We start from the raw sequence: 14,894 nt of genomic DNA, 5'->3' as shown, positions 1-14,894 counted from the left end.
CTACCTTCTCGCATCACTTCACCGGAGTTCGCACCCCGCGACCCTCAACCCGGTCCTGCCCCGCCCCCTACGGCCGGACCTGGCCCGCGATTGGCCCTTGCGGGCCGCGATCCCGCCCCCGCTCCTTCCGTCACTGCCAAGATGGCGCGGGTCGCCGCCGCGGCGGCCGCAGCTGCTGGAACCAGAGAAGGAGGCGGAGGCTGCGGCGGCCGCAAGGGGAGGGGGAGTCCCGTCTGACAGAGACGGCGGCCTGGGCGGGCGGGGGTGCCGCGCAGGGCGGAGCGCCGGGCTGGGGATGAGCTAAGCGGGCTCTGATCGCCGCGGCATTCAGCCCCTCGTGTCCCGCTGCTGCTCGTGAGGGGACCGGGCACCGCTCTACAAGCTCGACCCGCTGCTCGCGCAGAAGCCCCCGGTGAGGTGAGTGCGGGGGCGGCGACGCGGACAGCGGCGGCGAGTGGAGCTGTCACGGCCCGGAGCGGTGACAGCCGTGGATGCGGAGCGGGGCTGGCTGGGCTCGGAGAGGTGGCGTGGATGGTCGCGACCTCGGTCCGGGGGCTTCTCAGAGCCGGGCGATCCTCCGCGGGCTCGATCCGCCCCGGGATAGCGCCCGGGTGCTGAGAGGAGCACCCGCGCCTCTGCGTCGGACGCGTGGGGGGTCCCCAGTGTTTTCATTCGGGTTTTCTATTCGGGGATGGCCTGGGGCTCGCGGTGCTGGGAGGTGGGGGTGGGGACGGGGGCGGTGAGAGGGGAGGTCCTGGAGCTGGGATTTTGACAAGCCGGTTACGTAAGACGGAGGTGGCTTCCCGGAATCCCACCTGCCCGGTATTTCAGACAGGCTGCCGCGGGAGCCTGGCGGGTCCCTGGAGACCCGGTTTTCCTCCCGGGGGACTGCTTAGCCTACCCTGGCCGGCGTGAGCTGGGTCAGCCTCCGGGTCCATCGGTTCCCCTCCACCCCAAAGCCTTTGGTGGGGGCCGGGGGGAGGCGGTGAAACGATTCCTGGTTGCCACCATTCCCTTTGAAGTTGATCGCATTCTGGGTGAGGAGAAAAAAAGGAAAGAGCGTGTGACCTAAAACTGGGTCGCAGCGGCAGCTTTTCATGATCGTGCTTTTAAATGACAGATGTGCTGGGAGATTTTTATTACTGTCTCAGTGTGCTTTTAAGCAAACGTATGGTTATGCCCGGAGCCCTAGAGAAGTGTTTTTGTCTTGCAGGACAGTTATTTCTTGTTTGCTACAGCAAGGGCGGGCATCCGTCAACAGGCATGTATTTATTTGCGGAGAAAACGCGTGTCAGTCATCTAGAAACCCGTGAGGGCAGAAATTGTATTACTCCGTGAATATGTTGTTCTTGAAAATGTATTATGCATTAATGAAAATAGTAGCCCAAGTGTACAAAAGCAATTTTACGAGATTACAAACTGTTGTTTGGTGTATGTAGTCTCTTTCTGTTTTCTGCTTGCCCTAGTCTACCTCTTCTCTCCTCTCGGTGGAAGGAGGCGGAGCCACCTGTAAACAGCGTAGCCCAGGTTACACTAATCTATTGTAGCCCATTTGAGATTATTGTAAAAAGTAGTCTCTGGGAGACCTATGAGTGGGTAATAAATAAAGACTTTGGGCAAATTATTCCGTTTATGTTTAAGTAGATAGTTCTGGGATTCAGCTTTTGAAACTTAATACAGAATTTCGGATCTATTTGAACCGTTTGAACTTAGGGTGAAACAAAAGATTGTATTTTGGCCAAAATCAAACGTTTTGGGCAATTTTGACATCATTTTCACAATTTCCCTTTGCACTGCAGCTCTCAACTAGGAGTCCAGAGTAGAATATATTATTAGCATCATTATATATACTATATGTTACGTAATTTTCTTTTTCTGAATGATTAAACATAGATCTCTTACATTGTGGAATTTCGTAAGAATGTACTTGTTAGGGAAGTTAATTGATCTTGATACCAGCCCAATACAGGGAATAAATATAGGTAAATTTTGGCCTGAGTTTTGAGTTTATGTACATAAATTTACACTTTTGAAAACTGGTGAAGTGATATCAATTTTCCATTTGTGCAGGAGAGCCAGAAAGCTGATGCTGACCTGTTCTGAACTTTTCCACATGAATTACCGCTGGCTTAGTTATTGATTCTTAAGCTCCTGTAGCTGTTGGCCTATTTATGGCAGCTTGAATAATATTTGGAATAATCAGGCAGCTATAAGAAGGAAGAGATAAAGTATATGACATATTAATTCATTCAAAAATAATAAAAATCATGACAGAATTGTAAAAGAAAATTTACTGTTTTCTCATTGATTGATATTAGTTACATTATCTTTGTTGTTTACAGACTTTTTCTAAGCAGTCTACATACAATAAAAACTTGGCTTTAAGCACCAACATAGAGATATTTGATATATTACGCATTTTGTGCTATTCCTGTTTAAATCCGTGGTTTATTATTCTAAGTGGAAAACCAAAGTGGCTCTAGCAGGAAAATTGACTTATTCTTCTTGTCCTCTCTGATGTCAGAGACTTATCTTTATGGGACTTTGCCCTTTCTTACTGGATATAGAAAAAGAGAATGACTGAAGAAAAGTTGATAAAAATTTCTTCCTTTTTTTGTTTAATGCCCAAGTTATTATTGCTCAGTAGAATTTGTGGGTTGGGAAGAGGTCGAGCACGCCACATTTTATTACAACATACAATAGTTATAACTTTGAATCCTAAAACAGCACTGTTGAACTTTATATATATGCAAAGTTTAATTTATATAGTGCATTACTATAATAGTGAAAAATTTATAACAGTCAAAATGCCATAAACTAGAGGGATATTGAAATTAATGATAATTAATCCAGGTGATGGGTGCAGTTATTAAAAGTTATTTTCAAAAATATTTACTGACACGAGAAAGTATACTATGTTGAGGAAAAATCAGAATATAAGGAAATATATGCTATGTTGTTATTTATAAAATCACATGTAGCAAAATGATTGGCAGGAAGTACATAAAATATTAAAAGATGTTACCTCTGGATGCTAGGATTGTATGTAATTTTTATTTTAATGTTTATACTTTTCTGTATTCTGTCTTGTGAATAGTATTACTCTACTAATCACAGAAATGACATTAAAATATTTTCACGGGTCATAGGAAAAATCCTGAAAATTCCATATAACCACAGCTCCAATAGAGAAACTATTTTAGAATTCATATTAGCAAACTAACTCAAAATATGGTGCTTATGCAATACACAATAATGTTAAGAGCTAATAATTTAGGTGAAGGCATTCTAGTTACCAGCACCAACCTGGTAGTAATTTTACAAATGTGCATGTATTTACAAAAAAAGTGCACATTATTACACTCCAACCACTTTTCTGTTTGCGTTTTTACACTCAAACTGTTCTGTGTTGACAGTGCCACCTATTGATGGACTGTTTGACTCAGCCTGTTTCTCATTGCCTCATCAGTCAGCAGCAGCAGGTTTGTTTGGAATGTTTATGAAATGCCAGGTACAGTTGACCCTGAACATTGCGAGGATTCAGAGCGCCAAAACCTCCTTGCCCTGTGCAGTTACAAATCCACTCTGACTTTTGACTCCCCAACCACTTGACTACTAATCCTAAAGCCTTACCAATAACATAAACAGTCGATTAACACATATTTTGTACATGTATTATATGCTGTGTTCTTACAATAAAATAAGCTAGAGAAAAGAAAACGTTATTAAAACCACAAGGAAGAGAAATACGTTTACCTTATTTATTGAAAAAATCCACTTATAAGTGGATTCATACAGTTCACACCAGTGTTATTCAAGGGTCAACTGTACTTTGCTAGTCACTGAGGATACAGAGGTGAATGAGACATGATTTCCATCCTCAAACTGTGATTGAGAACACTTTCTTTTCTTCTTGGGCCATCAGGGCATATTGTGCACTCTGTTTTTCCTGTTTTAGTGCTCACGGCCTTGTACGTCAGGTGGTATTAGGTTGGTGCAAAAGTAATTGCTGTTTAAAAGGTTAAACAATTGCAAAAACCGCAATTACTTTTGCACCAACCTAATATCTTTTTCCTGGTTCTCATATTCTCTTTTTACTTTCTTTATGGGAAAATATGTTCTGAGTTCCAGACAACCAGTTTACAAGTACATTTTTGGGACATTACTTGATTGTATGTTGGGGAATCTTATATTCTGAAGTGCTGCATATATGTTCATCTGTGGCTGTTACTGTTATAGTTAAAGTGTATGACAATCTCTTGGTACCTTCTTGCTTCCTTCTTTTAAAAAGCACAAACAGGTAGAAAGAAACAGAGAGAAGAGACAAACTACTGTGTTTCCCCCAAAATAAGAAAGACCTAGCTGGACAATCAGCTCGAATGTGTCTTTTGGAGCAAAAATTAAAGAAGACCAGGTCTTATATTATATTAAAGACCTGGTCTTATATAATATTATATTACATAAGACCCGGTATTATATATTATATTATATTATATTATATTATATTATATTATATTATATTATATTATATTATATTATACCCAGTCTTATATTATAGTAAAATCAGACCAGGTCTTACATTAAGTTTTGCTCCGAAAGACGTATTAGAGCTGATTGTCCGGCTACGTCTTATTTTTGGGGAAACACGTTATCAAGAAAAACGAGGTAGAAAGATATCAAGGGAGTTTTCCTGCTAGTGCTATTTTCACCGAGAATAGTGAGTCATCAAAATGTATAATAAGAGATACTGTTTCTGATTTAGTATCTCTTTTGATCCATGTAAAAATACATTTTCCATGTGTATGTTAAAGTGTATATATACACACATAAAAGTACAGTTTAGCTGTGCTCATTTCCAAATCAAGCTGAAATAGGGAGATTGGAAATGTCTTAAATTTCTTTTTATTTTTGTTGTAATATTGTTTTATAGTAGATGAGACATTTTTATTTTTGAAAAGTTTTAAAAATACAGAAAAAGTAGTAAATACGTGTCCACTATACAAAATTTTTGCTTCAGATATATGTTTAGTATAAAAAAACCATGTAAATCATAGTTATCACACTGAATTCTAAAAGAGCAGTAGAGATCTTTATCATGTACTTGAACATTGCTGATCAAGTTAAAGTCCCTTTTATTCTCCCCAATTTCATCCTTTCCCTCTCTCCTCAGATCCCCTCTCAGAGGCATAAATTAAATATGTATCCTTCCAGTTTACCTTTTAATGAACTATAAAATATATGAACATGGCATTTCTTTGGATGCTTTTTAAGAATGTGGACTCTGGAGCCATACTCCCCTAGTTTGAATCTTGATTCTGCTACTTACTAGTTTTGTGACCTTAGGCACGTTTTTAAACCTTGCCATGCCTCCTTATCCTCATCTATCACACAGGGATAATAGAAGTGTCCACCTCATAAGGTTGTTGTAAAAAGTAAATTAATTTCTTTATAGAAAGGGATTGAAACGGTGCCTGGCACTTCTTTTTTTTTAACATGCTGATAAATTTAAGCAGCTATTAATGTGATTGTGTCATGGTAGATGTATTTTAAAACTTGGTTTTTTCATTTTACTTTTCCCCCCCCTCAATCCTTGTTGATCCTATAGGTTTAGTTCATTCTTTTTGACTGGTGTATAGTGTTTCCTTGAATGAGCATACTGCAATTTATTATTTCCTCTGTTGATGAGCATTTAGATTGTTTTTATTTCTTATCTATTATAAACAGTGTCTCATAAACCTCCTTGTATCTCCTGAAGCAATATGCCAGAGTTTCTCCAGGTCGTATACCTGATTGTCAAATTGCAGCGTCTTAGGATATAAGCATTTTTCCTTTACAAGATATTTATAGGATGTTGACAAACAAGTTCTCTTTCTCCATATCCTTCCCAGCAGTTAGTGTTGTCAGACTCTTTGATACAGTATTTTCCAATCTGACTGGTGTGAAATGGCATTTCATTTCTATTTTTATTTCACTTCATCTTCTCTTAGGTGTCAGCATTTTTGGTTATCTCTTCAATGATTTGCCTGTACGTTTACGTAGTTTTTAATTGGGCTGTCTTTTTCTTACTGATTTATAAGAGTGTTACTGGTTTAAAGTCTGTGTGCCCAACGCTTCAAAAGGCCAAAACTCAAAGCGTCAGGGTTTGGAGTAAAGAAGGTTATTGATCAGTAAGGTGCCCACCGACAAGATGGGAGACTTAGTGGTACCTCAACTCCATCTTAAGGAAGTACAGAGGTCAGGCTTCTTTTATGTCACGGGCATGGGGAAACGGGAGGGGCAAGAGGTGACTGACTATCACAGACAGCTGGGTCTCAGCAGGGGACGGAGAAAGATTGTGCTTAGTATGTTGACCCGCCTTGAAGTGAGTCCAGTCATGAGGTTCCCATAAATCTTTGATAAACAATAAATACATACTTCCCGTATCTCCTCATTCGAGGCATTTTCCAGTGTGGAGCTGCTTTTGTAACACTCAGGCCGCAAACAGAATTCCTGTAATGATTAGCATGTCTATATGCAAGAAGCTATTATCCTGAAGGCCCTGGGAACAAAGTGGACTTGAGCAAGATGGAGTCAGAGAGGCCGAGCATTTCACTCTGTTACAAGAGGCTTTTTTATTTGTTTTTAAATTTATTCAAGATAGTTACCAGTGTTAGTGAAGTTTGTTTTTTGAGGTTTCCAAATCTCTTGAACATGACCATTTTGGACCCAAGTTATTGTGAATTTTATACTATAGCATATTGTTATTAATGAAACTTTCCAACATGCTTTCTTGGAATACATATAATTACATTTCTTTCCTTCTGAAACTAGGAGGAAATGTTTCAGTAATGTACTGTAAATATATTTCACCTAAAACTATTTAAACTGTGGACTTGAAAAAAACAAGTGGAATTTTTATTAATGTAATTAGTGCCACTACTTTTCTTTAGTCCAAAATTTGAGTGGTCTCCTGCTTAGAGGAGAGTTTTCTGCTCCTAAAGTGCTTACCAACTAAGGAATAAAAATGTACACATATGAGATGACTTTAGGCACTTAAGATGTAAACTGTTATAAACTGTTCATGAATGTTGAGATTGTTTTGTACAGTATTAACTGTATTTCTATTTTGGTCCAACCCACTATACATGACTTAAAGGACTAAAATCAATCTGGCAATAAGGCAATAACTTTTATTATTTTTAACAACTTAGTTTTAGAATAGTTTTACATTTACAGAAAAGTTGTGAGGAGTTACCATATACCCTGCACCCAGTTCCCGCTATTGTTAATGTCTGGCATTTCTATGTTGTATTTGTCACAAACTAGGAACCAACACTGGAACTTTGCTATTCACTAAAATCCATACTTTCTTCAGATTTCATTAGTTTTCACCTAATGTCTTTTTTTGGGTTCCAGGATCCCATCCAGAATACCACAGTACATTTAGTTGTCATGTTTCCCTTGGCTCCTCTGGGCTATGACAGCTTCTCAGATTTTCTTTTTTTAAATGATTTTTGACAGTTTCGAGGCATATGGGTCAGGTATTTTGTAGAAGGTCCCTCCATTTGGGTTTGTCTAATATTTTTTTAGAGTTAGACTGGGTTTTTGGTTTGGGGGAGGATGACCACAGAGGTCAAATACCATTGTCATTGTATCACATCGAGGATACATACTAGCTATATGATTTATCACTGATATTTTCAACCTCAGTCACCTGGCTGAGGTATTGTTTGCCAGGTTTCTCTATTGTAAAGTTTTCCTATATTCTACTGTTTGGAAACAAGTCACCAAGTGCAGCCCACCCACTCAGTGGGTGAGGAGTTAAGTGCTAACTCCTTGACGGGAGTATCTACAAAATTATTTGGAATTCTTCTGTAAGGGAGCCTTTATGTATTTATTTATTCATTCATTCACTCAATTATTTATTTATATCAGTATGGACTCATGGATATTCATTTTGTAACTTTGGTTTATAATCCTTTACTACTTTATTTAGTTTGTTGCTGAAATTGTTCCATGTTTTTCAGGTTGGCTCCTGTGACCAACAGGACAGATGCCATTGTTTTGTTTTTTGAGCACTTCCTTACTTTTTGGGACTACAAGATACTCTGGGCTCATCTTGTATATTCCCTGCCTCAGCCCTACACCATTTCTCCAAGATTCCTTGGTTACTTTTCTTAGAGAATGATACTAGAAACCAAGATCTGGGCGCTGAGGGTGCTCATTGCAGCTGGGATACTATTGCTTCTAGGCCCTCTCGTACCTAGGAAATACATACTAACCCACATATTCAACCGTATAACTGCTTTTCTATCTATCCATATGTGTCTATATGAAGCTAAACGTGAGTTCTTATTGGTATCTTTGACTCTACTTCAGTACCACGTGGTTCCTTTAGCTTTTCCTCCTTGCTTATCTGTAACCCCCTGTCCAAAAGTGGGAAACCTGGCTCTCACCAGACTGTTTGGGATTGAAATCTGGCTTTGCTATTTGACTGTTATTTATACCTCCTGTAAAGTGGGCATAATGATGTCTTCCTAAGATTGTTGTGAAGCATAAATTTGTTAATGCAAGTGAAATACTCAGAACAGAGGCTGATACTTAGTAAATGCTCAGTAAATAACCTGTTATAGCTATTATTGTCCTTAGAATGTTTTAATTTATTTATCTGAGTCTCTCCTTCCCCCATCCCACTAGCCTAGAATTAATGAATGAATTAACATGTCCTGGGTTTTAAAATGAAAGTACATTCCTAGATTTTGAGACTGTCATGGCAGGTTGACCATTCATCTTTCTTTCTAGTAGCTCCAACATTTGGAGTTCTGTCACAAATTTGAAATTGGCATTAATGATGATTAATATTTCTTAGTTATTTAGATTTCAACACACTTTTCTTATTAATAGCACTGTTGAAACTCTAGGAATGCCCTTTATTTACTCTTAATCTTTATATAGCCTGTACTATAGCATTTAACCAGTCTTTTCTGTTTTAGATTAAGGTGTGAGGGTGAATCCTCTGCTAAGATTGTGCTTTTTTAAATTAATTTGGAAGAGAAACTAAGCGTGTTGTAAAGAACGATTGAACAGGGGGCAGAATGGAGAAATTGGAAAACTTACTACTTCTGAGCCAAACCTGCATAGTACTCTTTCACTATTTTGTTTAAAATAAATTCTCAGGATATTAGGCACTCATAATCAGATGTAATTTCAGTAAACATTCTAGAGGCAATATAAGTCATTGAAAATTACCAATGCCTCTGTCTTCTTTTATTATTATAAATAATTGAGACTTGTTTACTTAAAGTCATTTTATTGCAATCACTGTTTACTTTTTCTGTAAACCTTTCCTTTTATGCTAAATTTACTGTCTCCCCCCGTTTTGGTTTTTGTTTTAATACCAGAACTGTGTATATAATCTTGGTGAATTTGATAGAAGTACTTTTTTTCCTTTTGTTCGTTTTTATCTTTGAACTTGCTGTTACATTTGTAGATTTTCCTAGTGTCGCTAAATTTTGATTATGTGAAACTAGTCAGTTTTTCTTACAAATGTAAGTTTGTCTTGTTTTTAACGTAGGGACAGTACAAGTTACTGGGATTCTTCTTCACCTTTCATTTGAAAATTTACTAAAGAACCTAGCTTTTTGGATTTTTTTTAAGTCTGAGTTTAAAAAGGAAATTTCTTACTAACAAACTATCAAAATAGAATAGAAAACCTAATATATCAGTCTTGTTTTAGAAGTTAATGCCATGTAATAATGGCTGTGCCATTGGAAAATGCTTCCCTTTTTTATAGGTCACTAGTACCAACTAAGTATTTTAGTTGAGGATTCTGAAGTGTCCTGTTTTTAAGAGAAATGGGTGTAGATGGATGGGGAAAACAGTGTAATGATATTTAGGCTTGTTAGATAGAACTGGCTGTTACTAACCAGAAAAGACATATTCCTAACCATTTTTTTTTTTTTTTTTTGGTCAAAATTGTAGTGAGTGTATTATTTTTCTTTAAAAAACTCATTTGTTCTAATAAGCTGTAAGAGATTCCCTATACCTTAATCTCTCATTTTTTTCTGAACTTTGAAATAGAATTTTATTCATACTGACTCACAACTCTGCTGAAGTTGGATTTATAGGAGATTGTTTGAACCTGTTATGGGTGGTGAGTATTTTCCATTTTCTCATGCTGAGGAATGCCTGAAGATAGCACTGTAACAGCCATTTTTTAACAAGGCTTTTTTTCCTCCTATGATTAACTAACATTTTGATATTCATACTTGACCTTTTCTTTTATAAGGCTTTTAAAATCTCTTTGGTTTATAAGTACTAAAAACCACATTCAAACTAAGGTACTCAAAAAATGAAGAAGAAAAAAAGGAATTACTATTAATGGCAAGGATACTGGGGATTTCACAGTACCTGAAGATGGAAGTACAGCCAGGCTTCACGAGGGGGAGGGGAACCAGGAACTGGAAACTCATCTGTTACACCAGCAGCTGTTTTCTCACCGCCTTCAGGCAGCATGGCCTCCCCGCTTCTCCTTACTTGTCCACTTCATGTTTCTCTCTCTGCATGTTGTCTTTTACTACTGTGCATGACTGAACAAGTCTTCTACCTCTTAAACTCATATATTCACTTATGGTTCTGTGATCCCATTTAAACCCCTGGGAGAAAAGTCAATTTTGGGCAAGTGTCTCCAGTCAGCTAGGAGGGGGAAATCAAGGTTTCATAGAACATTTCAGGCCCCATTTTGATGGTAGAGGAGTGGATGCAGGACACAGTTTTCAGAGGAGGTATGTATGCCAAATAAACATCCTGAAAGGTGGTGATTACAAAGGAATACCAGATATGAAATACAATTAGGATTTTTTTTTTAAATAAAAAAGAGACCATTCATTGATTTTTTTTATGTATTAGTGAAGAACTTAAATTATTTCATCCCCAATCCATAGGTGGTTATTGTGAAAGCTATAAAAATATCTCCCCTTTTCAAATAAAAACCAATGGAGCTGAGTTTTTAGCTTCTGCATATAGAATTTGAAGTTTGAGTCATGCTATTTTATGAACACAAATAACCGTATGTTAATATTATTATTAACACATCATGTCATTCTCTATTCAACAAGTATTTACTGACTGTCTATCCACTGCTAGGGACTGCTAAAACAGATATTTACAGAGATAGAGATGTAACATTGCCTACTTTCAAAGAATTCCTAATCTAGTTGCTAAAAGTAGACCTTCACAGAAACGATTGCAGCATCAGTGTGGTAATCATAGAAATATGTATAAGATGCGCTTGGAGCAGAAGATGAGAGAATGACACTCTCTCCTGGGGAAGGCTTCAAAGAGCAGGTCTCACATATTATGCAGGAGTTTGCCATTTGAACAGGGGCATTCTGGCAGAAAGAACTGGATTTGCAAAGGTGGTGTGGAGTTTGATATGACTGAAGTGAATTTTGACACCATTCAATGTAATGAAACAAATGAAAACTTAAAAAATAAGTTTACATTTTATATTTGCCCTTCACTTGATAGTGAATACTACTTTTTTCAAAGGAGGGTTGTAGATTTTAGACTACTGAAATCATTTTGTTCTATAACTTTGATGTTACTTTTGAAAAGGAGATGTCACTGATCATTTGCTTTCAGCATCCTTCATCAAAGATTTCAAATAGTGGTTGGTTGGTTAGTTTGTTAGTTTACTTTTATGGTGATTTTTCTTGTGCAAGCATAGACCTCCATACAGTGGACGACTGAAAATGCTAGAGTTTATAAAACTTACGAAGATCAGTTTTTATAAAAGTAAGCAGTGAAAACAATACATAGTATAAGGCCTACTGTAATTTTAAAAGATAAATCTCTAAAAACGATCTATGTCAATACTGAAATTTTATAAGTTTGGAGGAAAGAGCATACATACACCGTTTTATAAAATGTTTTACATCAGTGTTTTTTCTCCTGTAGAATTGTACCCACGTTGAAGCAAGACCAGTATAAGCTGTTGGCAGAATGCTCTGTGCTTCCCCACTCTCATCAGTTCATTAACACCTTCTCTTTTCAATTCCTTTGTCCACTCATTCATGATTCCTACACCACCCCCATCACAAATAACCAACCAACCAAGCGAAACACCCCCCGCCCCCCTCCAAAAAAACCCAGAGCACCATGGTTGACTATTCTGAGAAGTGACTGAGGTAGGTGAGGAGAGGGAAAAGGGAGGTGATTGTGGCCAGTTTTGTGGCTGCAGCAGTGATCGTGGTGTGTGTGTGTGTGTGTGTGTGTGTGTGTGTGTGTGTTTCAAGCATGAGGTTCGTTTTCATATAGCAAGCTCAAAAATACCACCATTGTCACCCAGGTCACCAGTTGTGACTGTCTCCTCCTCTTCTACAGACCCATCAGTTGACTTTTTGTCACTTTTGTCCTTCAAATATGGTTTTGATATTGTGTAGGAAGAAGGCGATGAACACAGAAAAGGTTATATGCCTTTTACTTACTGATCTTTTTGTTCGGAATGCCCTTCCGTCCTCTATTATTCTACTCATGTTTCAAAATTTAGATATGTTTTTCTTTTCTGATTCCTCAAGCCTAAACTGTGTGTCTTTCTTGTGCTTTCTGTGACCACTCCTGTTATATAGACTTACGTATTGTGCTTGCTTATTTACTTGTCTGCCTTCTCTATTATACTCCTGTAAGGCAGGGCCATATCTTCTTTGCCTTTGGGCTTCCAGTGCCTAGTACAGAGCCTGGCACATGGTGGGGTTAACGTTTCAGGATTCTTGGGTGAAAACAACAGAAATCAATTCCAGTTAGCTGACACACACACACAAAAGGAATTTATTAGAAGGATATTAGTTAGTTTACAGAAATGACTGGAAGACTGGAGAACCAGATTCCGAGAACAAACAGGAAACAAACCAGCCAGCCAACCTCACTGCTAGACCATAGCCAAAGTTATGCCATAGAAATATCTTTTTTAACGAAAACAATAACAAACATATTTTAGAAAGCTCAGTCAGAGGAATGTTTCTGCTTGCAAAAAAAGCTTTTTGTGTCTAAACCATCTTGCCCACTAAATATAAGGTCTTATTACAATCACTTTGTAACACTGTTTGGCCTTATGTACCGGAGTTGAATATACATATATTCTGTACCCTAACAATTTTATTTGTAGGTATTTTTTAAAAAGTGCATGCACTTGTGCATCAAAACATATGTATAATAATTTGTACATGACTTCGGAATTATTATAATAGCCTAACTTTGGAAACAAGCCAAATGTCTATTATAAACAATAGAGTGGATAAAGTTATGATATATTCTCAAAGCGAAAAACTATACAGAAATGAAAATGAATAAACTACTGCTATGCATATGAGTATGACTGAATCTCAAAAAACATTATAGAGTGAAAAAGCTAGACCAAAAGAATGCATACTGTATGACTCCTTCCATGTTCCATTTATAGAAGGTTCAGAAACAGACAAAACTAATGTAGTCTTAGAAGTCAGGATAGTGGTTCTTTTGGGGAAGGTTGGAGGAAGATTGAGGACTTCCTGTTACTGGTAATATTATACTTCTTGACCTGGGAGGTGTTTATAATGGGTGGTGTGTTCACGTTGTGAAAATTCTTATAGTTGTAAACTTTTCTATACGTATGTTACTCTTTAAATTAAAAAAAGAAGAAAAAAAAGCGAAAATCAGATTTGTGTATGGATTATCTTGGGGAGTATGGCTCAGCTAACTCCTAAAGTTGCATGTAAAGTTTCATCTGAATATTTGTATGTGTGTTTTAAGGGAGAGATGATTCATAGAACTAATCAGATTCTCAAAGGTGTTCATAACCCCCCAGAAGTTAAGAAACCACATCACCAAAGCCTGCATATTCAGAAAAATGGTTAAAAACATTATTATGGAAAACTTGTTTTTACAATAAGATAAATCCTTACCTCTGTGATCAGACCCTTTATTACTTGGAGCTCATCTCTTCACCCTTTCCTAAGGCTTTTGCTTTTACAATCACCCTCTTTTTCTTCTTCATCCTCATTTTTTCTTTCTGCTGGATGAATGCCATTGACAAATCCCCCTTAATCTTATTCATTTTTTAAAAAACAGTCCTCTGTTGGTAACTGTCTTCTACCAGTTACCACTCCATTTCCTCTCCCCTCTTCACATCAAAACTCCTACAAAGGTTCATGTACCCTTCCTGACTTCCCATTCTCACTGCTCAGTTCATTCCAATTGGTCTTTCCTTCTCATTAACAGTTTATTGAAATGAGTCTTGTCGAGATCACAGTGATTTGAGTTTTGCTGAAACCAGTGATTAAATATTTCTTTGGGAGGAAGTTGGGTGAGAGCACCATAGGTATTGAGAATTGATTCCATCACATTTCTTATTTCGTGGCACACTTTCATCATTGGCCTCTGTGGGACCCTGCTTTTATTTTATCCTTCTTTATCCTCCATCTTCACTCCCATTTCCTTTCCCCTATAGGTATCCATTTTAATATGTTTAGCATATCATCCTGAGTATATCGTTGAAAACTATAGTGCTATTTTGAGTGTTTTTAATTTATATAAATGATATGTTGCTGTAGATTCCTGTTTCCTACTATTTTCATTTAACTAAATTTTTAAAAATTATGTTGCTGTGTTTACATCTATTTCTTTGTTTCTGCCTGCTACATGGTATTCAAATCATGGTATCTGCTACCTTTAAAAATTATTCCTTTACTTATGGACACCTCAGTATGTTTATTCATTCATTCAACAAATATGGACCGCATACTATTCTCCAGGCACTGTTCTAGATGCTGGTCATATAGCAGTGACTAAAACTCAAAAACTCCTACCCTCATTGAACTTACAATCTTGTGGGGAGAGATAGTAAATAAAATGAATAAGTATAGTATGTAGTATATTTA

General features: G+C 37.7%; 1 protein-coding gene across 14 annotated transcripts in view; it reads left to right on the top strand.

Annotated features, from left to right (window-relative positions):
- The first annotated feature begins 139 nt into the window (after nucleotides 1-139).
- The window catches only part of DENND4A (DENN domain containing 4A), a 100,296-nt gene continuing 85,541 nt past the window's right edge, over nucleotides 140-14,894 (top strand). For 7 of the 14 annotated variants that reach the window (XM_074327531.2, XM_074327532.2, XM_019725585.3 and 4 more), the window contains exon 1: nucleotides 150-417. The gene's annotated coding sequence lies outside the window, so the exon portion shown is untranslated. Of the gene's footprint in view, nucleotides 418-14,894 lie in introns of all 14 variants that reach the window. The other 7 variants (XM_074327534.2, XM_019725590.3, XM_019725589.3 and 4 more) reach the window with 4 other exon arrangements.

Source organism: Rhinolophus sinicus, chromosome 3 (genome assembly GCF_057876585.1).
Source record: "Rhinolophus sinicus isolate RSI-liver-muscle chromosome 3, RSI-T2T, whole genome shotgun sequence".
Classification (NCBI taxonomy): Eukaryota; Metazoa; Chordata; class Mammalia; order Chiroptera; family Rhinolophidae; genus Rhinolophus; species Rhinolophus sinicus.
The sequence above is the reverse complement of the archived record's forward strand: the minus strand, read 5'-3'. Positions and strand labels throughout refer to the sequence as shown.